Source organism: Talpa occidentalis, unplaced genomic scaffold, assembly GCF_014898055.3.
Source record: "Talpa occidentalis isolate TD23 unplaced genomic scaffold, MPIMG_talOcc4v2.1, whole genome shotgun sequence".
In the NCBI taxonomy this organism is placed as follows: Eukaryota; Metazoa; Chordata; class Mammalia; order Eulipotyphla; family Talpidae; genus Talpa; species Talpa occidentalis.
In genome coordinates, this window is record NW_026555331.1 from 45,675,319 (window position 1) to 45,701,378 (window position 26,060).

Sequence of the window (26,060 nt, forward strand, 5' to 3'; positions counted from 1 at the left end):
TAACTCATTTCTGAAACAATTCTACCTGGAGATAATATCAGATTCTTCAGCTTAAGTGATCAGTTCCATAACACAATGTCCCACTTCCCCAAATGCCAAATTCCAAAACAGCAGAAAATTGTAATTGGGAGCGCACGGGTTCAGGTTAGAAACCCCAAAAGTGTCCTAAGGAGGGGTTCTTGTAAAGGTGAGAAAAAGGGATGAAGCAATAGATGATGTAATGGTCAGCAGTATGAGTCACAAGGAAAAATGGTCATAAAGGGTCACAACATAAAAATAGGCAAAAGTTCACTTTTATCAGTTATTTTAGACAGGATAGTCTTTTTCTTGCAATCTAAGTCATTTGACATTGTCTATATAAGGCAGTTCTTCTGCAATGGCTTGTCCCAGCTCCATTTGGAACGCTTCCAGTGCTAGCAAATTTTCATAATATTAGAAAGTATACCAGTTGATAGCCCGGGGAAGAGGTATATAAGGTGAGGTCAGAAGGGTCCTGTGATCAGGAGCTTTTGTTCCCAAGGGATTAGGGTGCACCACCAACTTGGTATGAGGATGCATTCACTGACCTGGAAGCTCTTTGAACCCAGCCCCATCATTTTGGGTCTTTGTGAATGCTTCATTACATAGACAGGGTTGATTTCATCACTGCCCAATGGTGATTGAATTTAATCTCTAGCCTTTCTCTCCTCCTGAGAGGTAGTGTGGGTGGGACTGCAAGTTCTAACCCTGGAATCACACAGTTCGTTTCCCTGGCAACCAGCCCCCATCCTTAAGTGTTTTCCAAAAGTCATCTTATTAACAAAAACTTAAGTGTGGTTCAAAGGGACTTGTTATAAATATCAAAACACAACTTTATCACACGACTTAGGAAAATCAAGGGTTTCAGGAGCTCTGTGCCAGAAACAGAGACAAAGACCCAATACATATTTCTTATTATAAATCACAGTATCACACAATCTCAAAAGCTGGATGGTCTTAAGCTGGAAACCCTTTTATTATAGAGAAATGCATGGCATTAAATTTGGTTCAATTCCAGATTACCAGCTGAAAACTGCACAAGTTTTTTTTTTTTTTAAGATTTATTTACTTTTGCATACAAGAGCTGGGGTGCAGGGTGGTGAGAGGATTCACCAGAGACAGAGTGGGGAGTAGAACAGGCAGACTGACTGAAACACACTGGTGAGGGGAGGAGCAGGCGAGACAGGAGAGGTCTGCAGTGCCACGTGGGTTAGCTCCCTTGCTGGGGATCGAGCTACAGCTGTATGGCTGCAGATTGCTTCACAGTACTGAGACTTAAACCCTTGCACCACCATGGAGGAAAACAGGAAAAATTTGTTAAGCTTTTTGAGACTCAAACCTCATCTGAAAAATGGGATACAAACAGAACTTCATGTTGTTGCTGTGAGGATCATAGGGATTATGTGTCCAAAGGACTAAGTGCAGGGTCTGGCGAATCATAGGCTTGTCAGGAAGGAAAATAATACTAAGTTAGCAAGCTATTTGCAGTTTTATTTGGAAACCCTTTGAAGAATACACGTAGGAAAGGGTATGTGTGTATGTGTGTGTGTGTGTGTTTGTGGTTTAGAACATGGTAGTGGGTGTTTTTGGTTGTGAAAGGTGAGGAATACAGGACATAATGGTTTAGATGAATTCTTTGTAATAGAGTACAATAACAGACACCCCTCTTCTGCCTGCTCATGATTTACCTTCACCTGGGTAAAGTTCTCCGCTTCTGCAGTGGAGTAAGGGCTAGGTGAGGAACTTGGGGAGTAGGGACATGGGGGAAATGAGCAGGAATAGGAGATCATGAAATAGCAGAAGTGTGTGGAATGCACTTCTTATTTTGCAATCTTGGGAGAAAGAGGGTTCACAGTGTTCTGTCCAATCTCGATAGATTTGGCAGAAATGAAAAGCTGCTAGCTATCCAGAGGTCTTGTAATACCTGTTATAGTCCTGGAAGTCCCAGCCAAAGCCTCTAGAATGATCACTGGCTATATTTTAACTCAACCATTAAACAGCTACCAGGTGGGGTGTCGTTTATTTGGGTGGTCTGGTCTGATTCTCAGATTCCAAGCTGGCCAGCTGCAGAGGTTAATTTCATTACCCTCACAATAACTTACTCTTGCAGATTTTTAGGTATAACTTATCATATTATCTCAGAGATTTGTAAACAGAAATATCAGAATTGGAGATAGGGTTCTAGAATAGGGAGGAAAAAAGGACTTGAGGGGTGGAGAGGTGACTACTGAGATAAAATTAAGCTGGTGTCAATGTCTCTGCAGCCAGGAAGAAATTCTCAGGGTAGAAGACAAACCGAGGGATTGTTTTTTAAGACAAATATTTCAAATTGATTTTAAAGTTGTTTTTCACCTTCTTCCCTAATTATGCCTCATAACTCCCAAGCTTCAGTAAGAATCTGAACACATATACATCATAACTTCCCATTAATGATACTTGAGGACAGTGGATCTCAAATTGCCAGCAAGTTAAGAGTCACCTAAGGAGATTTAGACAATCCCAATGGCCTTTTTCCCAAGATCAATTAAATGAGAAGCTCTAGAGGTGGTGCTAGTATTTTTTTAAATCCTGCAGGTGATTTGAAAATGTGAAGCCAAGGATGTTAATTGCTGCTTTAAGAAAATGAAAGGAGAGGTGTGAACTTGGGGCAACATGCTCAGGCAATGTGGGAGAAGCCAGTGAATGAAAAGGAGGTTGCTTGTGAGGCTGCTCATGAGTACGCCTAGCCGGGAGTTCCCACTGGGCCTTGAACCACTTTACCCCCGGCAACAGACTTGGTCCAGCAATCAAAGAAAGTGGGTGGGAGATAAACTCTGGTTCCTATAAACTCTGTTTCAACACTGATTTTCACTGATATTTCCCTTGAGTTGACCTGACATTCAGTTTCCTGTAGGCTTGGAACTGAACTCCCTTTCATGAACAATGAACTCTGGATGCTTGGTGGTGTGAAACCACCTCTCACCCATCTCTAGCCTTGGAGTTTCTTGATCTCTTCCCCTAGAAAGGATCCCCTTCTGTAGTTACCCTGTGAAGAACACACATGGGATTCAGCTGAGTGAATTTTGGGAGAAAAATTATCTTTAGAGTCTTCTATAATCACTGCCATCCTCCTTCCCACATGTCTGCCTTCCTACAATATTGTCCCTCCATTGAAGTAAAAATCCTGCAAGTATTTCCAGCAGACAAGTAACCCGCCAGACTAGTGCATCAGGTGCCTGCATGCTTGTTAAAAAACAGAGGTTATCTGGGCCCATATCAGATCTACTGAATTTGAACTGGGTGGGAGGGTGGGGTGGAGTGTTTGAAATCTGGTATTCTATGTATTTAAATAGCTCTGATGGTTCTGGGGTTGTAGGGTAAATCATTGTCAGGCTTTTCTGTCCTCCCGCCATTAGGATTGATGATGGATCCCAGCGGTCCTGAATGCATGCCTGATGGCGGACACCTGGAGAAGGGTGTGGGCATACTCAAGGAGGCCCTGTCACTGAATTTTATTGCACAAGAGAAAAAGAAACATTTATGTGTTTTAGCCATTGATAATTCTAACTTTTGAGTTATTCACAGCTACAACAAATCCTATAATAAGTGAAATTTATTGACTATATCCTATGTGTCAGGCACCACGCTAAATTTTTGACTTTTTTTAAAATTTAATGCTCATAAAATTAATTTAAGGGAAACTCTATTATTTTCTCCATTTTAAAGATTTTAAAAATATGCATAAAGAGGTTAAGTAACTTGTTTAATGGGTCTCAGCTGATACATTCTGGGGGCAGTATTTGAACATAGGCAGAGGGCTCAGGAAACAGACCCTTAAGCCTATACATGGAGGGACATCATCTGATGAGGATCACTTGATGTTAGGAGCTGAGAAGGGTTATGTTCCTTCCTTCTTTATTATTACAAAGGTAGTACAGACACTCCCACCCAAAGATTTTCTGACCTCCTCTCCTCAACTCTCCTCCTCTGGGAAGTAAAGAGATGAATGGGAAGTAATAATAGAAGGCAATGCTCTCAGATTTTCAATTTGAAGGACCAGTTAAAAAAAAAAAAATCAGTGGCTGACGTATAGTTCACAGCTTTTTATTTTCCAAAGGAAGAGCATTAATCAAAATAAACTATCATCTGCAATGAACAGGGTTTCATGATAAAGCAAATTTTTCATGGGAGAGAAAATGCCGTAAGGTAAACTGAAGAATATTCAATTTTTTTTCACTTTATTTGAGCATTTATTAAATTCAATTGGGCAGCAACAAATTGGAAGTAGTCAGGAGCACCCAAAAGACAGGAGGAGCCAGAGAAGAAACATAGATAAAATGTGGAAAGTCAGGGAATTATTGACTCACCAAAGCTTAAAGCCTCATTGACTGTTGTGATTGGTTTTCCTTAGTGTTCTGATTTCATAACTTTGATGCGTTTACAGTCTTAGATTTTTATTTATTCACTGAGCTGTCATAGCGTTAGAGTCACCTTAGTCTAAAGGCCTCCTTGTGTAATTGATTTAACATCACACACAAAAGATGGGCAGTCCTTTAAGTCAAAGAAATATAATTATCAAGTGAGCACTTGAAAAAATACGCTGCATTCTCCTTCTCCTTCTCTCTTTGCTCATTTTTTCAGGCATTAATGAAAATATCGTTAGGATTTGAGAAATCTTTATTTAGAATCTTAAAGAAGGGGCAGGCAAAAAGCAGATTAGTTGTCTCGAGGCAAATCATGTCAAGCAACGATGCGTAAGTGTGGCAAGATTGCTATTTGCTTCCAGGGTCCATTTCTCCCTTTTTTTCCTTAATGATACTATAACCTGTGACTGAAGCCAAAAGACTGTTACAGGTGGGGCTCCCTGGAGGGCCTTGCTGGTGAGGATAGGTAGCCCCAGGGAAAATGCTAAAAAGTGGGGTGGAGCGACTGATAAAAAAATACAAGTGACTGCAGAAGGGAGCAGGGTTGGATTTAGTGTTTTGGGATTCAGCATGAGAAGTCAGAGGATTTTGGCCCCTACTGCACTGTTGTGGGCCTCTGAAGGTGAAAGCTTTTATTTTATTTTTTAAAAGGATTTATTTATTTATGCAAACAAGAACTGGGGTATAGGCCAGAGGTGTGGGGGTAAGAGGCTCCACCAGAAACAGAGTGGGGAACTGTAGGGTAAAGAAAATATCAGGCTTTTCTGCCCTTCCGCCATCAGGATAGATCCTTGTCCTGAATGCATGCCTGATGGCGGGCACCTGGAATAGGGTGTGGGCCTAGGTAGATGGGATTCAGCTGAGCTAAGACTGTGCTTTTTAAGGGCGGCGTCACGGGGACGCCAGCAGCAGCAGCAGCAGTAGAAGCCGAAGCAGAAGCCGAAAGAGAAGCCGAGAAGCAGCAGAACGAACACCAGAGAGCCCAGATAGAGTGAAGACTTGCTGGGGGCTGGGAGGCCTGCCAGCCTGTCAGCCCCCCAGCCAGCACCCCTGCCTGCCATATGCCTGGTGAACCCCAATAAAAAATCTGCAAAACTACTAAGGATTCTGACTCCTCCTTTACCCGGTCTGCATGGGATCAGAAAACCTGCACTGTGTCCTGTCCTGCCCCTACAGGAACCGAACAGGCAGATCAACTGAAACACACTGCTGAGGGAAGCAGCGGGCAAGACAGGAGAGTTCTGCTGCACCAAGTAGCTTGTTCCCTGGCTGGCCAGGGATTGAACTCGTGCTGCAGAATCTGCGGACATTATCACAGAGCAGTGCTCAACCCTTTGCACCACTAGGGAGTCCCCCAGTGAAGGCTTTTAGCAACCAACATCAAAGAGGAAAAGTTTGGAGGCTTTATAAGTAGCTGGGTGACTAAAACTGTTTCTGGTTTTGCTGTTGTTTCGGCCTGGAAGAGAAGGTGAAGACCTGGAGCCTGGCATCTTACTGAGTGCCTGAGTGTGGCCGTTTGTCAGGTCATTTGACTGCTATAGCTGTTGTTTCGAGAGAAAAAGTTCGGAGGCTTTGCAAGTGGCCTGGCGATTAAAACTATTTCCAGTTTTGCTGCGGTTGTGGCCTGACATAGAAGATGAAGACTTGGAGCCACGCGTCTTATTGAGATACGTGATTGTGGCCGTTTGTCAGGTCATTTGCTGTAGCTGTTGTTTAGAGAGGAAAAGTTTGGAGGCTTTGCAAGTAGCTGAGCGATTGACTCTTTTCCCAGTTTTGCTGCTGTTGTGGCCTGGCAGAGATGGCGAAGACCTGGCGCTACGCATCTTACTGAGACACGTGAGTGTGGCCATTTGTCAGGTCATTTGATCACTGTAGCTGCTGTTTTGAATGTCGCTTGTCTAGTGCTGTGCTGGGGCATCTCGGCAGCTCCTGGACCATCTCCTGTTATGTCTTCTGCTGACTTTGTGATTTGGAACCTGGTCTGTAGTGTGGCTGCCACGTGTCCACAGTGGCAGAAAGATGCCATCATGGACATGTGGGCTATTGTTTGAGAGAGGAGCTCTGCAACCTCAGTGGTGAGATGATGCCATTTGACTGCTTTTGTTTAGCACTCAAAAACAGTGGACATAGCTTTGGGTGAAGTAAATGGCCATTTTTGGCTTCAGTAACTCTTTTTTCCCCCCCTGGTTTGTTAAATAAATCCCTTTGTTGTTGTTTTCTGAGCCTGAGTAGTCTTGCAATTGTGCAAGCAGGTGAAGAACTCAGACAGTGACCTGTAAACTATTTGGGCAGTGTCTTTGACCAGTTTTAGGTGCCCCATTGCTGCCCTATATCAATGTGACCTTGGTTTTGTTTTTTTAATTTGGGGTGATATTGTGCCAAGTTAATATGGTTTACTTTGTGACTAAATTTTGGTCAATGAGATATAAACAACACGTTGAGTGGAATTTTTAGGCCAGTGCTTCATTTGGGCTCAGCTTCAAAGAGGACTCTTGTCTCCCCACACTTTCTCTTCCTGCTTTTGTAGAAGAAGGCCATGATGGCTGTAAACTGTAGCATCTCTTTTAGATTGAGGAGAGAAGGCAGAAAGATGACCTGGATTCCTGAAAAACTTTGGAGCCCCAAATGACCCACATTTGGACTTCTTTTAGATAAGAGGGGAATTTCATCTTTCCGAAGATACTATTTTTTCCTGTTATATCCATTGAATCCTAACTGACACAAAGAGGTAAATCCAAATCCATTTTAAACAAAGAGACTCATAACAGTGTTAAAAAAATTAAATTCTTCTTTGTTAGGAAGAAAATGAGAATCAGTATTGTGAAGTGACTGCCCAGGGTCACGTCATTCAACAATACTTGTGAGGTTCTTTGCAAGGAGCTAGTGGGGCAAAGATGAAGCAGGGCATGGTTCTGCTACCCAGGGACTCACCAAATGAGCTAGATGGCTGACTGCCATTCTCCCTGTACTGTGATGGGATTAGCGCAGAACATCCTTTCCCCCTAACACACCCAGTGGAGTCTCCGGGGTGGGCTTTGTAGTAAGCATTGTACAGTGACCCCAACCTAGGAAGAGAGGAGCATGGGACAAAGAAGAGGGACTATCAAGTGGCTGATTACCTAGGACTCTCTTTTAACTAACTCAGAGGCAAGCAAAGGAAACAAGAGAAGAAATTATTATGCTTACTTTTGCTCTATTCAAGACTAAAAAGAAAGCACCCAGACTTCCATTTTCTCTGTCATATGTGTGTAACATGCACACATGTGTGTGAAAACACATTCAATCATACAAGAATGCACAAATGTATAAGAAAGCTTGTCAGTATTACATTTATTTTCCTCCTTTAAAACATCTTGAGTGCTGGGTGCCTGTTTATGTGGTTTATGTGGAATGGGGGTGGGGTGGGGTGGGGGCAATAAAACAATACAGTCTCTGGGGGCCCCTGGGAGAATCTCTGAATTTCCTGGGATAGGAAGTTCCCTAAGAAAGCAGGAGCCACTTAAATTCCCACCAAACAACAAAGCACACGCAGCCAAGATAAAAGGAGAATGGGGGGGAGAGGAAAAAAAAACAAAACACCTCACCCTGGTTTAGGGAAGCAGGTGTACCCAATACAAACAATATCATTTCTTCTATTATTTGTAGCGTTTAGGAACAAAACAAAACAAAACAATACTCCATTCCTCTCCTTTAGGGTGGGGGGACCTCCAGCGATGCTCAGTGCAACAGGATAAAAAAGACTGTTTCTCAGCACATGTAATAGCAAAAACCCCTAAACTCAAAACTAACAAACAAAAAGTCCCAGACTACCAGACAATTGTCAACATTGGACCAAATCATGGTAAATGACACAGAAGTGTTACTCTTGAATGTGTTTGTGGTCACCCTCCCAGATCACTGTCAGAGTTAATAAAGTGTAAGCAACACATTTCCCGAAACCTGCGTACAGGACTATCAGCACCTTTAAAATAGTCCACACAAGGACTGAGTGTTTCTGTTTGTGTTGACATTAGACTTGCTGCAAGTCTGGAATTCCTGCTTGCAGGGCACTTGGCAGCAGGGACCAGAGGCAAATCCAGAGGCGGATGTTTGTTGGGACTTCAGGACCCCCCACTTGCACGGCCCCTTCAGAAGCCTGGGAGGGCTGTGGCAATGTGTCTACCTGGCTATGTATTTTTGTAAAAATCATGACTTTTGCACACTGTTTGTGGCCCCCAAATTGTATAAACATTAGACCCTACAAAATCTTGATCTACTCTGAGTGATTATTAAAGTTTCTGCTAAAAGTAATTTATTACTCAAAAACAAATCCTTCCTGCTGTCAGATTGCAAGGGTGCTAGTGACATAAGCACCCTGTACAGTCATGGCTGCCTGTCCGACTTAATAAAACTACCCTGGGACAAAAACTGTGTTTGGGGAATGCAAAAAGTGAGGCGTGGTAACTGATGTGTTTGTGCCAGGAGTCTGCTTGAATAAGTGTACTAGTATTGATGGGTCAGATCTTCCACTTGCTAATACTCTTTTCAGTCTGCAGAGGGATCTAGGTTAGCTCTTTGGTATTTTATTATGTAATATTTAATGATATTTTGGCCAAATAAAGCAAGGCTTAAAGAATTGTTCTTACATTTGCTACAGGGCTTTAGGGGAGTGAGAACTCTCAATTGGGGTCCCCAGGCTGGCCCTGCCCAAGATTGCAGTCTGATCTGTGCTTGTCTGGGGGACAGTAGCAGATTTATAGGAAAACTCAGGTGACTTCTGAGAACTCAAGAGAAGAGGGAACTGAAAAAAACAAGGACAACTGATCTCGAAAGACAAAGGGTTGTTTTGAATGCTACGTGGTATCTGTCATTTACATTTTCATCCAGTTCAATCTCCAGGGATTCATGCCAGAACCTGTCATAAAAAGGGTCCAGAAAACTTAAAAGTTGCTCTACTAAAATGACTAGATGGTACTAAGAACCCCAGGCTGAACATCAGCTGTGTGTGATTTGGGATGCAGGTTATTTTCTCCACAATCACCATCAAAGTTAAGCGGAGAATGGAACAGCTCCATCCCCTGAGAAGGAAGTCTTCAGACCACAGGGCATCTGGAAAGGAGGCAGGGAAGACATGTGGTCTTGGCAGCTTGGAGGTGACACAGACAACTTTGGTAGCAGCTGTTAAGTAGGAGAGAAGAAAAATGTCATCTTGAGGCTAAAAGAACTTATAAGCCAGGCTTGGACCACTAAAAGACACTTGCCAGGGAGAATTTGGCTTCAGGGTTGTTATTACCACAAGCATAAAATAAAAACACAATATTAATGATGACTGTGAAGACAATACTTTAATAACAAATACTTTATAGTAATATTGTTAACTAAGAACCCCATACCTCTTCCAGCGGGCACAAAGAAAAGGCATTTATTTAGGGCTTTAGGACTGCAGTCTTCGGATACAGACCCAAGAAGCACCTGGACCGTGTTAGGGTTGCTTGGGCATGAGTAGGGCTTATATGCCCAAAGAAAGGGTGGCATAGTCTTCACCAGGTCCACTATGCAAATTAGGTGACAGTGAGTCAGACAGTGGTTGCCGAGTTTCAATCCTGGGTGGTCTGTGGTGAAGGGCTGTGTTTCAGTTTTCTGGGGCAAGGTGAGAAGTGTCTGGCTATGCCTGAGCCTGAGGCGGGGTGCCTGGAAGTACCTGGACCCCATCCTCCACAGCCTCCCTATTCTTTTGGTTTTGCCCAGGCTCAGATGGCTCCATTTTGTTTCCTTCTTATTGTCCTTCCTTCCTTTCTTTTTCTTCTTTTAAAAAATGTATTTCTTGTTAATGTTATAGTTTATAACACTGTTTGATTAATATGGGTCAGACATCAAGTTTAGCTCTCTTCACTCTTATCTCCTCTAAGGTTCACAGCACAATAAAGTAGGCTTTGTGACTGTAGTTGTTCCACTGAAGGGGAAAATGAGTCTCCAGAGAAAGTAAGTTAACTTGCCCAGTAAGGCAAGTTTTGGGACTTGAATGCTAAACTGGTCTTTCTGAATCATGAGCCCATCATCTTAACTTTTATATAGATGGTAATAGGAGCAGATGAAGCCAAACAAATGGTTTCTAGTTATTCTTATTGTGAGATACTTTAGCCACCAGATTGCTGGTATGACCTGAAAAACAGAATATTCCTGTCAAAATTAATAAGATTGTACATTCATTTTTCATTCATTCATTCAAAAACATTTCCTCAGTGCCTGTAGTTGAGATCTGGGCTATGCTGACTGGTATCCATTCATTTCAAGAAGTTCTCATGTTAAAATTCTAAAAAGTCCATCTTGTGATGGGCTTTAATGGGTTTCTTATGAGTACATTGTTACATGTTCTCCTTCTAGGAAGTTTTATTTTTTATAATTGTAGCTTTTACTTAATTGAATCTAAAGTAGGGACCACCTTCTTCATTAGATCTGTTTACATAATTGGACAAAGGATAACCTTAGTTTATTTCTAGAAAGTCAGGCCAAATTGTGAAGGTTGAATTGTGTGCTCTGACTGAAGAGAGGAAATTGGAAAAATGTTCTGCCAAAATGAGCTTACTGATTTATCGCCATTGTATATTCAAGGGGAAAATTTTACTATCTGTTTAGAGAACGCGACCATATAGGTAACTTAAGCTGATGAGTGGATATATGTGCCAGTTTTCTAAGATGTTTCAGTTTCGTGAAGGTTGAGGACCCTTTTCTATATACTACATTTGCTGAGTAGATTCCATTGAAATGTAATGGTTAGATCAGAATTTCCATGATTCAAAATTCTGTGACTTGTAAAGGTCTGCCTTGTGAGTGAGAACATAGTTTGGCTTTTAAATGTGCTCATTGTTTATAACTCATCTTGCAAACGTTGCCTTTGGAAAGGTACATGTTGTGATTTTGACTATATATAAAACTAGATGGGGGTGGGGGAATCATAAGTTTGGGGGGAATCTATTCTGTTTTGGATAAAAATAGTTCCACTCATTCTATTGCTTTGTAAGGAAAACATCAATTAGATTGAACAATGTTTCCCGCAGAACCTAGATGCCGCGTTGTCTCTGGACACCTCCTTTGAATTTCATTTGGACTTCGTTGTGTCTTCTGTTAAGAGGAAATTATCAACAACAAGAGGAAATCCTGTACTAGTATTGAATAGTCCTTATTTTAAAGGTACTTCCCTTCTTGTGGGAATTGTATGTAATCAGAACAACACTATAAAATGTCTGAATTATTTTACAAGGTTTGACTTTCAGCCCCATTTTTTTAAAAAAAAAGATCAGCTTATTGTGCTTAAGATATAGTCAATTGTTGGGTTAGAGAGCATTCTTCTCAAGCTGTATGAAACTCATGAAGCTGGGGTGGAGGTTAAAACATAGGTCGCAGGAAGCAGGAGGCCCTTAGAGACACCCGTGTATTCTAGAGCACACAATGACTAATAAATGCTAAAATTACTCTGGAAAGAACTCTTGAGTCACAAACATTTGTCCCTTTCTGAGCAGAGTTGACCTGTCTTCAAGCTGGGGGAATTGAGTTATCGATAATCTGCCTGTGTATCTCCACTAGTTCGTAAGGCTCAGACAAAGGATGGGAGGAGTTTTGAAAATTTGGGGTGGAAAACATTTTCAAGTTTACGTTTCTGCTTCTGAGAGTAGAGAGTAGCTGATGGTTACCTGTGGGCAAGTAACTGCTTAAAAGCAGAAAAAGCCCAGAAGATAGACTTTACTTCAAAATCTTACTTCTAGAAAGCATTCAGCCATGCCTGATATGTTAAGGGATAATGTAACATTCTAGATGCTGATCACAATTGCAAAGCTTCTCAAATATTCCTGCTGAGTACTCTCAACAAGAGAAGGATAAATTGGTAGACCTAGAGGCCCAGGGACTTGGCTCAAAGCAGCCAGGTGCAAGCACAAATATTTACTTAGTTTTTTATTTTGTCTTAAAAATTTCATTCTATATCAATGTTGGCTTAAACATGAGTTCAGTCAAACTTTCTACCATGATGAAAATGTTGCATATTTGCCCTGTCCAAAATAGCAGCCACTAGTCACATGTGGTTTAGGAACACTTGAAATGTGACTAGAGTGAGGAACTGGATATCTAGTTTTAGTTAATTTCAATAGCCACATGTGGCTAGTCGCCATATTGGACGGCACAACTTTAAATGGACACTTTACATTTAGTCACTGGCTTCGAGGATTTCTTGGCACAACAGTAATTATTTCTGGGAACAAGTATTCTCCTAACTGCTTGATCAGTTATCCATGGGTAGATCTAGAAATCCACAAGGCAGGGCCTCCCCTGGTGGCGTAGGCGGTTTATCACCGTGCTGTGAAGCTGTCTGCAGCCTCTCAGCGCTGGTTCTATCCCGGCCGGCCAGTGAGGGTCCCACATGGTGCAGCAGACCTCTCCTGCCGTGCCCGCTGCTCCCCTCAGCAGTGTATTTCATCATTCTGCCTGTTCTGTTCCCCACTCTGGCTCTGGTGAATCCTCTCACCCTCCCACACATCTGGCCTGTACCCCGGTTCTTGCATAAAATAAATAAATAAATCTTTTTTTTAAAAAAGAAAAGAAATCCACAAGGCAGTTGTGAAGCAGCTATCCTGGGATAATGTTTTTGGCTCTTGGACTCCTGGCAGAGGGAAACAACATTGCCACCCAGCACTCTCACCTGCCTGCTGCTCTTCTGTGTCTTGTGAGCACCATCCTTTACTATCTGGTCCTAAACAGCAACCATGTGATTTCAGGGAACCCAAAGAAACTCCTCAAAAAGACAATATAGGTGACCATGGCTCAGCATGCTGACCCCAAAGCCGAAGCCCCATCTGTTTCTCAGGATGGCAGTGCATTGATTTTTCACCAGAAACAGTGAAAAGGGTAGTTCCTGCTGCCATTGTCCTCTGCCCAGAGCATCCTGCAGTTCCCACAGCGGGACTCCCTCCAGCTCAGCTCTTGCCAGAACTCTGGCTTCTAACTCTCTTTTAGCAGTTATGCTTAAATCTCCTTTCACATCCCTTTGCTTATAGTTTTGACAGCCTTACTATCATTTAGCTTTAGACTGGGCCATTCCCAGGTATTCTTGAGTCATAAGCTGGATTTCTTCTCTTTTTACCAGTTCTATAATTTCGGTAACTCCCCCAAGTCATAAGGGAAACATTAGCATAAGGAACCATACTCCCCACTTTCTGAACAAATTCTAGTGAATATATAACTCACTCCAGTTTATTCAAAAGTGTCAGGGATTAGGGTGTTATGATTAATAGACAATTTCAGCTTACTGAAAGTAACCAAACATGCCAACTATAGGTTCACTAGTTTTTAGAGAATTCAGCATAGCAAAACAATCTTAACAGAGAAACTATTTTAAGTGTAATGTAATCTTTCTTTGGTGGCTTAGAAGGTACTTCAGGGTCTTGGAATGCCTTAGAGTCATCATATAAACAGTAATTACCCTTCAATTGTAAAGGATAGAATAATTATCTTATTTTTCCAGTAGACTGGATTCAAGATAAACAGGCATTTGCTGTAAATAATTTCTAATTTTATTTCTAATAATCAAATTTTAATTCGGTGGACCCCATGAGAGTTAAATTTATTATGTTGCATTATTAATATTGCTCATATGAAATGTTTTAAATTTATTTATAATTTTAGGAATTAAGCCAGAAATCTGAAAAGATTCCTTTTAAATAAAAGCATATTTTGATACATAGGTGCAACCCTGAGAGTTGTGTATAAATCAGCCTTTCAAAGAATGGATTTTTTGAATATGAAAAGAATATATTCATTGTAATAAACATGGAATGCAGAGAAGTTTTTAAAACAATCTATAATCATGATGAATAACAATTGTGTGACTTGCCTCCCCATGGTTTCTATGCACATATATGTAAATGTGTTTTATTTATTTATAAAACAAGTATACAAAAAAAAAACTTTCATGTAATTATGGAATATATTTTCATGTCCTGCTTTTTTAATTTAAAAATTGTCATGCCACTGAAAATAATTTTAAATTGAAACTATCATTTATCTACTGGTTTCCTTTCTTTGACTTATTGGTATTCCATTTTCTCACTGTAATATATGTTAACATCCTGTTCATAAAATTTTGGGGTAAATTTGAGTTTGATTTCTCAGTGTATACTCCTATAGGTAGTACTTGTAATGAATGTGAACATTCTTTAAAGCCCGCAATGTGTGCTCCTCCAATATTTTCTAAAAGGATTGGACCAGTTTACCCCTCCGTGGACGGCCCAGTGTCTCCTGGCGCCCTCTGCAGGCCTGTGTGAGGAGGAGGCGTGCGCCTGATGGTCAGTGCTGAAGATGGGGTCTGAATCCGAAGGGGTCTGTTCTCTACCATTTCCTAACTGTAGGACCTGAAACAAGTTATTTCATTTTGCTGAGGCTGCTTGGGGCTGTCTCTAACTGTGTTGTACCAAAGCTCAGTTTCTCAAATGTAAATGAGATGCCATGAGGATGAACTGAGGTGATAATAAATCACTTAGCATATTAGTCAATGTATAAGTGCTTGGTAAATATTAGCTGAAAATATAATTGATAGCTGAGAAGTCTGTTCTACCATTCTGATGGGTAATGTGATAACTCACCATTTTATCTTGCATTTTAAAAAGTTTAAAAATTGATAATGGTGTTTACTTTTTTTTTTTTTATTATTTCAAAGCAGCCCTAGAAAAACTAGAAAATACAAATCAGCACAAGAAGGAAAAAAAATCCATAATCCCAACAAGCTCAACTTTCCTTCTGTATTTTTTTTTTGGGGGGGGGTGTGGAATGAGGAGTGTTATTTATATTTATTTACTCCATGGTTGTTGTTTCATTCTTTTTATGTAGTTACTTTTAAGGGTAGTTCTATTTCTTATAACTAGTATGTTAGGAAGTGGGGGGAGGGCAAAGATTGTTCCACCTTTTTTTCAGGTATACAGATTGACTCTGTTTGGAGTGAACGTGTGCACCAGGGTTCATGTTCTGCTTCTAGCCTCATTGGTTGTAGAGACCCTGAAAATTCTTCCCTGTTCCAGCAATTATTTGAATGTGCCCCAATCTTTAATATGTTGTGCTTTCTTCTCCTCCTTGCTTTCCATTGGCTTCCCTACTCCTTTCCTATCATTCTCCTCCAAGAACTCTAGTGGGAACTTGGGAGAGGCTATCTCTAACTATGTTGTATTAAAACCCAGATTATACCTTAAGAAGGTATTTTAAAATGGGAAAAATGTTATTGTTTTCTAGTCTTTTAATTAATTCCAAGTTAAATGCATCTCACTTTGACAGTGACCAGTTCCACAGCCCCTTGCTCTGCAACAGGACTCAGTGCCATCGATAGTACAGAAAAACGCCTTTGTAATACAACAATTGACTGAGCAAGCACAAGGTCAAGAGGTCACTGACATTTGGCCTCATTGTCTTGAACCAAAGGACTCAAGCAAGGGCTGTGGGGGGTTGCAGAGGACATGGCCCAGCTCAGGGGCACCTTCTCCTTGAAGCTAGCTGGTGGTGGCCATGTAGGAAAAGAGACTGGCACCATCAAAATTTTCCTATTTTAAAAGAAGCTGGAAATCTAGAATTTTGTGTGACATTTTAAAATGTTAGCTTAAATGTATTTAAACATAATGTGATGGCCAAACAAGACCTATCTGTGGTCCAGACTTTGTTGGCTACTGTAAGTGAGTCTGGGAAATCATAGTGATCCAGGGAGCAAAGAGGATATGAGCCTGCATCTTGGAATGAATGGTTAGGATTTCTGTGTTTTATGTAAGGAAACTTCCTCTTGTTATTGGAATAGAAGAAAAGCCAGGGCACAATTGTATAGGATCCTTGTGAGAAAAGACTTTTCTGATACCCTGTGTTTTTCTCCTGTCAGATAATAGTATTTATCCAACTGTGTACACACTGGGCCAGCAGACTCAATGGTAGATGTAGAGAGTATGGGGATTTTGTATTAGTGAATGGGAGTTTCTATCAATGGTGATACCTGTGTGACTTTAATTTGTAGGAGTGATTGCTATTGAAAAATTTTTATTACTTCCATTTCCCATGAGAGGGGCACATGCTATGCCACTCAGTACCATATGGAAAGCAGCAATGTTGGTCAGGAGACAGAAAGGAGTTGGCAGAAAGCAGAGGCCAGAAACCCTATTGTGTTTTCTGTGGGAAAGGCAAGGTAGGGCAGAGGAGTCCTAAGACTGGCTAGTTTGAATGATTCTGGCAGGCTTCGGGGCATAGGGGCTGTCCTTAGTTGTCTTGTACCGGGCTCTGGATTGATTTAGGGCAGCAGAAATTTTGACTTGGGGTATGAAAGAGAAAGCCAGGAGGTGATTAGGGGATATGAACTCAGGATTGATTAGTTTGCATATGAAAGGTGTGTTCACTAGGGCGTTATTATCTAGGGAATTAGTTACCCCTGGGAGCGAGCTGAAGTCTCTCCCTGACCAGTGAGGTAACCCAAGATGTCAAAAAAAAAAAAAAAAAGAGAGAAAAATTTAATGGAAAATAAAAATAAGATTCATATAGAAGACCTCCCTGGTGGCGCAGGGGTTAATGTCTCAGTGCTACCAAGTAATCCCTAGCCACTGTGGCATGAGTTTGATCCCAGGCCACATGGCACAGCAGACCTCTCCTGTCTTGCCCGCTGCTCAGCAGTGTATTTCAGTAGATCTGCCAGTTTTGCTCTCCGCTCTGTCTCTGGCGAATTCTCTTATCCCCCTCCCCCTGCATCTCTGGCCTACACCTCAATTCTTGTATGTATAAATAAATAAATCTTTTTTTCAAAAAAGATTCATATAGAATTCCATAGGGTTTTAGCACTTCCAGAAGTGTGGATGGACAGAAAAACTAATTTCCAGTAGAGGCCCAAACGTATTGTCTCTTTTAGGTCTTACTCCATTTAAATTAGATAATAAGAATGGATCAGTTCTTGTGACATTTGTAGTTAGCTTCATTTCCTGGTTCTCACAAACCAGCCTGACATTGTGTTTGGATTCACAACACGGCCAGGGGATGTTTACATCTCCACCCAGACAGCTGTGCTCATTGAAATAGAAGGAATGATGATGATGTTTATTTCCAGTGTGGCAAAACACTGAAATCCCTCTAAAAATAGGTCACTATTTTACTTAGAGGTGAACTGAAACTGTTTATCTAAACTTCGAAGTGTCTGACAATGGTGCTCTGAAGTTAGTCTAAGTAGGATAACAATCTTACATTATTTTAAAAATATAAAAAATGGTAGGTCTTAACAATTCTGCTGAGTTTTATTTCTGGCATAATCAGAAAATTTGGAATCATTCTTCAGAGACTGTTTTCATATATTTACTCTAAATTGGCTAAATCTGGGAAATCATGGGTGCTTTTCATGGATAATGGGTCCTTTTCATGAGTTCTGAAAATCAGAGTTGCTTGAATGATGGCTGAACTTTGATCTTCTTGAAAAATTTCCAAGACTGCTTAATCATACTGACCCACAAAGGAATAAAACACAAGGTGCAAAGGAATCTACCAATAAGAGGCCATTTCTGGTGGCAAGCAAGATAATTCTCTTTGGGATTGGTTTTAAAAATACTACACAATTTCCATCCTCCAAACTCAAAGTAAAAGTTTTATGGACAAAGCTGAGCTCTTAGAGAAGGGCCCTAGGTTGGTGATTATTTACATCTTTTCACTGTTTAACAAATGCTCCCTAGACACAGCATCAACCTTCCCAAGCCAAAATGCTATATTTCTTACACTTCAGATATCGCCCTCCCTATACTAAGAACTTATAAAGAAATCCATCAAAAGCAAATTTTGACAGATCTCAAAAAACTAAGCTTATAAAAAACAAAGTTCATACCTTAAAATACCAAAAGGTCATTACTCAAACTAAAAACAAACATCTAAAAACCCCTCAAAAGTGTTTTCAAAATCTTTCTTTCTTTGGCCTGCAGTAAAGTGCTATAAGAAATTCAGATTTCCATTATTCACATGCAAATGGAGCCTTAGAGTACATTCTAAATTTAAATTAATTTTTGGCTTCCTTGCTGAAATAGGTTATCTGAGTGGCATAGATGGGTAGTTGCCTACTCAGTATCTATTCTTGCCTTCTTCCTGACAGATTTTTAGCTGAGTTCATTACTGCCTAGAAGACACATCTCCAGCCCTCTTTGTGCCTTGGAATGGCCAATTTGTTCCAAGTAGAATTTGTTGGGAGGGACAGCTAGAAAGTGCACCTCATGACAGGAATAGATGAAGGCAGGACATTTTTTCTTGTCTGCTCTCTTCCTTAGAACCCTGCCTAGATCATGGACTTGATGTTTAGAGCTTCAATACCACATTAGACTTTGAGGTGACCTTGAAGATGCTCAATGGTGAAACAGGAAGATAGGAGCATGGGTGCTGATGATCCTGTTCTGCCACTATTGCTATCCTAGACTGTGTATTCCTAGACTTCATGAAAGAGATTACATAGTAAACTTTAAGCCTCTCTAATCCTGTTTGATTTACTGTGTTAATTAATGCTGACCCTGTTTATGATTAAGAATTAACTATTTGAGAATTTCACTTTTTTAGTGTTCAATTAATGCTTGTTGAGAGCAATTTCTTCCTGGACAAAATGTGATGCTGATATAAGCATTAAAAAAAAAAAAAGCCCAAACCCAGGTGCCAAATATAGAACTTGACTTTTAAAGCTTCTGCTAAGAAATTTTTTCCCTAATTTCCCTAGATAGCAGTAAAACTGTTCATACACACACACACACGCACACACACACACACTCACACACAGTATTGATGGTGTTCAGCTCAGGCAGACTTGAATTTGAGTTCAGAGCTGTGCCTCTGATCAGACATATGAATGATATTGGGAAAGTTACTTGACTATCACTTCTTTGTTTTTCACTTACAAGTTGGATATAAGAGCATGTATTTCACATTTATTGGGAGAATTAAATGAGATAAGGCAAGTTTAGCAGAAGGCAATATAATACAGTGGACAAAGTCATCGCAATAGAATGTAAGAGAAAAGTTAGAGAGTCGAAGGGAGGGATAATACCCCAAATATATACTCACTAGCCCACTCACGACACTTCTGTATTAAAGTATTTGTTATTCTCTCACTTCTAGTCCCTATCATCTGTGACCCAACCCATGCACTATTTACCAAGTCAATCTTATTAGCTTTGTTTCTGTGTCAAGAACATGCAACAGACAGGTGTTTAAGATACTGTAAGATCTAGTTAGTTCTTCAGTCTCCAATGTCAGATTCCAGTACTTCAAAACCTAAACCTTCTGCTCTTAACGCTCCCACCTTCTTTTCATGTACCACACATTTCTATCCCTGCCTGGAGTATGATGTGTCAGTTTTCTGTCCATGGGAATCTACAAAGCCAACTCAAACCTACGTTTCCCACAAGGCTCTCCTCAACGACTCCTATTTTCTTGCCCATGAACTATTCAATTCAGTAGTTATTTGTTGCTTTAAATTATTCTCTGAAGTGTGAAAGTTCCTGCCCCACCATTCACAGAGCTGGTTCCATTTTGTGTTGTTCTGTTTGAGAAACATGCTAGATGCCATCTTTGACGAAGAAACAACAGTGGCACATGGTTCATAGGCCAGGAAAGACCTGCAGGATATTTCTCAAGCTGCTCATGGAAAAGTGTTGCTGACAAGGATATCCTATGACTAAACATCAACCTTCAATCTTGATAGGTGCAGAAGTCTTATTTTATTAATTTGTTCACTCCGTAAGTGCTGACTGCATCTACCACAATCACTAAGGTTTTGCACAACCTTTCTTTTAAGGGCAACACAGAAACAAAATTATTTGTAAATTAAGAAACCATTTATAAGACCCCAAACTACTGAGGTGACAGAATCCCACATCTGAGTCTCAGCTGGCACAATTTCCCTCCACAGGTCTGCAGGAGGATCCTGAGAATAATCCTGATCCTGAGGCTGCTTGGTGAGTTTAAGGAGTGGTGAGTTTTATGTCTTGAACTACAATCAACCGGATGCACCTAGTGCCCCATAGGGCTCGGCATGTATTTAGATCATGACCCCATGCTCAGTGTGACTCACCCTCTCCTTTACAGCGCTGGCACAGCCCTTTGGTTGGCTGACTAGCCTGCTGCTTCCCTCCCCGACACTATTTAATGTGACTTGTAATTTTACATTTTGTTTTTCCAAGATCTATCTTACCTTTTGGGAGGGGTTGGTTTACTGTGCATCTAAGTACTGACAATACCACGCTACATTACCCTGGCATCCTGCTTCCCTGTGGAGAACTTGGAGTCTTTCACAAATACTTGCCACTGGTTTGAAGAAGGGTAGACTTCAGAAGATTTACACTTTGATGATAGTCGTATTTCATCTGAAAATTAAAAAGTGGTAAATATTTCTTAGGTTATTCATCAATCCAAACTATTTGAGTTGGAAGAGGGAGCAATGGTAAAATTTCTTTCTCTCTGGCTGTTCTCTTATTACTGGGGGTCTCCTCATTAAGCTCTAAGCCAAATGGATCAAAGATAAAAGAGCCCCGGACACCACCTCTTGGATGACTGCATGCTTACTCAGCTCTCCAGGGAAGACCTTGCAGAAACATCTGCAGTTAAAAAAAAAAAAAATGTGCTTTAGTGACTGACATGGACGTGGTTAGCAGGTCCTTTAAATAAATGAGGAAGGAAATTTGTGGGTTGTGCCTTGCCAAGCCTCTTGAAGACAGTGCTCATACCCTCACTTGATCCTGTAGGCGGTCTCTGTGGGGCAGGTAGCACTCTGTTCTCGTTTCTTGTTGTTTCAAATAGGACATGACCTCCAACAGTCTAAAAGCTGTTTTTATTTCTTCTTCCTTGAGACAGCTTATCCTGCCTCTGGATAGTTGCCTGTGATGGAAGAGTATGGAAGGAAAATAAAGAAAGCAGGAAGGAAGTTCCTTCCCCACATAGAGTGACCTGTCTGTCTCCTCCCTAGAACATTCAAGGGTTCATTTCAGTATGTCTTCCCCAGCACCACCCCCACCGCCCTTCTCATTTCCCCTGACTCAGCCTCCTCCACTTAGGTCACAGCTGGCCACACAGATCTTCCACCTGCAGCTTGGCTCTGCCTCCCAGACCACTCTGGACTGGGGGCAGGAAACAATTGATTGGACCCCAGCACCCCCTTCTCACAGTGTCCCCTCAGACACCCTCCCTGTAAGCTGCTGCACTGTGTGGATGAGGCTTCCCTGTGCCTCTGCTGCCTCTCTGCTGGGACGGGACATCTGTAGCTGACTTTTCCAGCACCTAGCGTGACACCATGTGTTACAGTCTCTAAATCCATCATTCTGATGGGGACTTTTGTGCAGTGACCTGGAGAATTCTGAATCCAGGAAACTTCTTGATTTGCCCATCAGACAGGGGCGGCTTGCGGAGTGTGTGCTGGGAAACTTCAGCTCTGCTACCAAACCTCCACAGCACTTGCATTTTCTGATCTGGAAAACTGAATTTTTCTCATCCGGTATAAAGTGCTATACATATTTAACTTCTCGAATCCTCTTCCAATCAAATTGCTACCTCTAAGACTTTCTAAATTGAAATTCTGAAGCTGTTGCTGCCATCACCCCTTTGCACTGGTACATGCTTTCCGGTGTCCCTGAATCTGCACTCTGTCCTCGCGGATGCAGCTGACCCAGACATCTGCTATCATGGGTCCTGGTTTCCCATCCCTGGGCTCCTCTCACTGAGGTGATCGCACCTGCTTATCAGGCCTGATGGTTTGCTGAACCATCCCCAAGTCAAGCTCAGTCTCCTCGTCTTGGGACTCACTAATAGCTGTCTGTCCTTCTGGATGAGGTGGGGGTGGGGAGCAGGGGAAGGATAGAAATTTGGCATCCTTTCAAACTATCTTTTTTTTTTTATATTTAAAGAGCAGGTTTATTAGGGAAAGGGACAGAAGAATAAAGGGCACTTGCATAGACACCAGAGGGCAGAAAGAGCTGCCCTGAAAGGGACAGGTTTGCTGAGAGAGGCCTGCTTCGTTGCAGGCGGGTGGCCTTGAGGAGAGCTGCCTCCTCTGAGGGAGGTCAGTGAGAAGTCCCGCCAGGTACAGGTCACGGGCAGGCAGGAAGCTGCTGCCCTGCAGAGGGAGACTGTTGGTAGAAAGAAGCACCTGCATAGTCACAGGTGGGCAGAGGGATTGCTGCTCAAACTGACAATCTTTAAGTCATGCCCAACTTTATTTGGCAAAAGCATGGACATCATAACTGGTTCTAATTTTTACTTCAAAACTATCTCCTTTTGTGGCAAAGAAACCAATTTATATGTACTTGATCATTCTATAATAGACCTGTGTGAGAACATAAGTTACAATGGGCCATGCTTTCAGATATATTCTAGTAAGATTTTAGCGTCCCTTGTAGACTGGAGCTCCAGAGAGCTTCACAGGGCCCTGGGTCTCTCCAAATATCATTGATACCTGGAGATACCTCACTCATCACCCCGCTAGCTATGATATGTCACACCAGCCTCTGTCCGTGACTCCATCTTGTTCAGTTTTCCTGAGTAAAATACTGTCCCACCCACTAGCCTTGACATACAAGCAGCACTTTGTAAAATAATTTTTAGAAATGAGGAAAAATTGTGACATACAGTCTGTCCTATGGAGCCCAACAATTTCTTCTCCAGGGCGTTCCCCTGGTCCAAATGAAAATGACCATTCAAATGAGCTTCCCATCTGATTCCTCAGGGCATCTCTCTGAGCTTATAAATTTTGCTATCCAGACAATTTTTGGGAAAAGACACTTTTGTTTTTTTCCTCCAGGCAATTGATAGTGACATTTCTATCCTTATGGGATGATTCTGATGGAAGATCCTGCACACCTGAATGACTGTGTGTGCTATGGAGTAGACTTGAAAATTTTAAGAAAATAAATGAAGTGGTCAAAGTCCTTTGAGGGAAGCCCACTTTATGATAGTCATTCAGATTTTGAAAAGGGTACAGGTATGACTAGTTTTAGTGGGCCCCAAAGCGTCACAGAAATTGGCCAACTATATTTGGAATCATCTCACATCACGAGATTGGGAGCCAAATGGATCACCTTGCCATTGTGCTTCTCACAGACTTCTAGTGTAGGAGATGCTGATGAAGCCTGAAGGCCATGGATTAGACTGCTCTGCAGCAGTCTGTCCAACCTCAGTGAGGCACATGTTATATTACATTATAAATAGATGTTTGCATCTTTCTTCTCTTGACTATATGCTCTTTGAGGGCAGTGACCAATTCTTATTCAGCCATCCATCCCATAGTAGGTACTTATCCCATATTGTTGCCCTATTCTAGTCTATACTAACATACAATATTAAGTTATTTAAACTAACTGCAGTCCTATGAAGATTTAATTAGCCCACTTTTACGGAGTAAGATGCTGATGTTTAAGCTATTCACCTCCAAATTATATCCAGTATATGAGAGAGTCAGGTTGAAAATCTGCAATAAGAACCCAGAAAATTCTCCCCAATTTACATGATTCTAAAACTCAATCTCTTAAACCTGATGCTGTTTTTCTTGTTTGATCATGAGCAGAGCTCGGCAGGTATTCACAGCTGTGGTTGGCTGATGGGAAATACTTCTTGTCAAAAAACTGCCTAAAAGGATTTCAGCAATTGTTTCCTAATTTTTCTACTAATAAAAATATATTCCTTTCATACCGTCTTCTGAGGCTCAGAGATTTTTTTCACACCAAATATATCTATTTCCCAAGAAGTACTAAGTTACTAAGTACAGGACATTTAGTTGTTTTTACTTCTATGTTTCTGCTCATACTTTAAAAAAATTCCTTTTTTGGCGCATTTTAGATCGGTTCTGGATAAAAATACACAGCTTTCTGAGAAATATGGCAATTTTGGCCTTTGTGGGAAAGTGTGATTTTGGCCTTTAGTCATGTATTTTATGGCCTCTGAGGGATGCTAATGTGGGAGGCATCATGGACCTATTGCTCTGCCAAAGATAAACCAGCACAAGTGGGAATTAGTATGAGCTTATTGTTTGCAGACCTCCAGGGATAGCTAGGCATGTCTTTAACAAAGGGACCTATTGGGGTTGTGAGTTTTCGGGGACAATAGCCAGCAGGGAACCAGAGCAGTGGATTCAGGAGAGCAGAGTTAGCAGACCCTACTAGCATATTTATTTTAATGAGTTCAAAAGATATTAAATACTTCATGTGCTGTCACACCCCAGGGTGAGGTGTGGAAAAATCATCACGGCTCAGCAGTTGGGGGTTTTAGAGGTAGTATGAGACACACGACCTGCTGACTGGAATCCCAGATCTGCAGCTGAAAGACGTGACAAGCCAAAGAGGTCTGGGTGTGCATGAAGTCTAGAATCCTCCGGGGCGGCTCAGGCAGGGAAGTCTCCCACCTAGTTAGTGAGTCCAGCACTTGTTGCTGGTTGAGCCATTAAAATCTTGTTAATTTGCACCATCAGACACACCTGCCTTCTCAACTAGAGAAAACTCAGTCTCCAGTTTCAGAATAAAATAGAAAAAAAGGACAATGTTGAAACCACCTGTGATAATCTGTGAAGGGATGAATTACTTTTAGCCAAGGGACTTCTAAATTAAAAACAATAGCACAACACATACACATATGTGCACACACATACGCACACATAGCCAAATCCAAATGCCTTATGCTGAGACTTGAAACTGTTAGCAAGTGACTGAGGGGTATTCAGTCAAGGGGTTCATTCTCTAAAAGGGGCTTCTGCCATCCATATGCAAAAAGGCAAAGAAAGCCAAAACTTAGTGTGAAAGATTTTTAATAGAATTGGAATGCATAAAGAAAGAGAGAGAGAGAAGGGATTTCAAGTAATAGTTTCCTAATAAAATACCTCAAGGACCCATCCACTCATGGATAAATGCCCAGCAAATCAGGCTTGGCCTGAAGTGGGGCTGTTGACACCCAAAAACGTGCCACAAGTCTTAGTTATCTTCTGGCAGGGAACCACAAGAAAGAGGTTAATCTTAGAGACAGAAGGAGAGACCAAAAATTCAGAATATACCACATCAAGATAATAATTGCCACTGTCTCTGCCAAAGACCACAAATATTCTTTCCACATAACTCTCACACATGTGTCTCTTGCAATCATCTCTTCCTAGTGTCTACATGTTTCCCTTGATGTCTTCCCCAAGTGCCTCTTCACATGTGCCTTCTCCCCTTTATTTGTCTACCTTGCTCCTTCTCAGCAACTTCCCATCTAGGAAGTCTGGTTCCTGGCATGTTGTGACTTAGAATCTAAGGTGACTGCATGCAACTTGTAGGGGTGTGTGTGTGGAAAATATGCCTCTTCAACATTTTTCTCCCTTTCACAGAGATGTCTACAACAAATCCACTGCCAAACTCCTGGCCATGAAAAACTGGTTTTACTTTGCACAATAATTAATCCAAAACTTGAATGTTGCTAAAAAAAGATGGGTGAGATCTTTATCTTCTCTTTACTTGCCTTTCGTTGAAGTCCTGCTGGCATTGGTGTGGTAGTTTCTTATTAGCTGGTCCTGAGAAGCTGGTTTTATTTTTATCCTGTGGATCATCTGAGCTTTTTAAGTGATTACTTGTATTAAATGTTTGTTAAATGCCAGTGTCCTATTAGACACTTCACTCAGATAGTTCA